The sequence below is a fragment of the Arachis ipaensis genome, chromosome B2, assembly GCF_059453495.1.
Source record: "Arachis ipaensis isolate K30076 ecotype BB chromosome B2, ASM5945349v1, whole genome shotgun sequence".
NCBI lineage: Eukaryota > Viridiplantae > Streptophyta > Magnoliopsida > Fabales > Fabaceae > Arachis > Arachis ipaensis.
The window spans coordinates 48,658,611-48,659,857 of record NC_142437.1 but is presented as its reverse complement, the minus strand read 5'-3'; the positions used below and the strand labels follow the sequence as shown (position 1 = coordinate 48,659,857).

The window sequence follows — 1,247 nt, the reverse complement described above, 5'->3', positions numbered from 1 at the left end:
CAATTAGTTTCTCTAATGCAACAGAATTGCAAGTTTCATGGACTTCCATTGGAAGATCCTCATCAGTTCTTAGCTGAATTCTTGCAAATCTGTGACACTGTCAAGACCAATGGGGTTGACCCTGAAGTCTACAGACTTATGCTTTTTCCTTTTGCTGTAAGAGACAGAGCTAGGACATGGTTGGACTCACAACCTAAAGAAAGCCTGAACTCTTGGGAAAAGCTAGTCAATGCCTTCTTGGAAAAGTTCTTTCCACCTCAAAAATTGAGCAAGCTTAGAGTGGAAGTCCAAACCTTCAGACAAAAGGAAGGTGAATCCCTCTATGAAGCTTGGGAAAGATACAAGCAATTGATCAGAAGATGTCCTTCTGACATGCTTTCTGAATGGAGCATCATAGGTATTTTCTATGATAGTCTGTCTGAACTATCCAAGATGTCATTGGATAGCTCTGCTGGAGGATCTCTTCATCTGAAGAAGACGCCTGCAGAAGCTCAGGAACTCATTGAAATGGTTGCAAATAACCAATTCATGTACACTTTTGAAAGGAATCCTGTGAATAATGGGACAAATCAGAAGAAATGAGTTCTTAAGATTGATACTCTGAATGCCATACTAGCTCAGAATAAAATATTGACCCAACAAGTCAATATGATTTCTCAGAGTCTGTCTGAAATGCAAGCAGCAACAGACAGTACTAAGGAAGCTTCCTCTGAAGAAGAAGCTTATGATCCTAAGAACTCAGCAATGGAAGAGGTGAATTACATGGGAGAACCCTATGGAAACACCTATAATCCTTCATGGAGAAATCATCCAAATATCTCATGGAAGGATCAACATAGACCTCAACAAGGTTTCACCAACAATAATGGTGGAAGAAACAGGTTTAGCAATAGCAAGCCTTTTCCATCATCTTCTCAGCAACAGACAGAGAACTCTAAGCAAAGCCACTCTAACTTAGCAACCATTATCTCTGATCTAATTAAAACCATTCAAAGTTTCATGACTGAAACAAGGTCCTCCATTAGAAATTTGGAGGCACAAGTGGGTCAGCTGAGTAAGAAAATTACTGAACTCCCTCCTAGTACTCTCCCAAGCAATACAGAAGAGAATCCAAAGAGAGAGTGCAAGGCCATAAACACGTCTCACATGGCCAAACCTGGAGAGGAGGAAGAAGCAGTGATCTCTGTAACGACCCAATTTTCAATATGTCTAGATCATACCGGAAACTAAGCGCTACCAATTTATCT

General features: G+C 40.4%; 1 non-coding gene across 1 annotated transcript; it reads right to left on the bottom strand.

Moving 5' to 3' along the window:
- Positions 1-270: 270 nt before the first annotated feature.
- Positions 271-378, bottom strand: LOC148573900 (small nucleolar RNA R71). Its single transcript, XR_015905889.1, has one exon. It is a non-coding gene; the product is annotated as a small nucleolar RNA R71 (small nucleolar RNA).
- Positions 379-1,247: the final 869 nt, after the last annotated feature.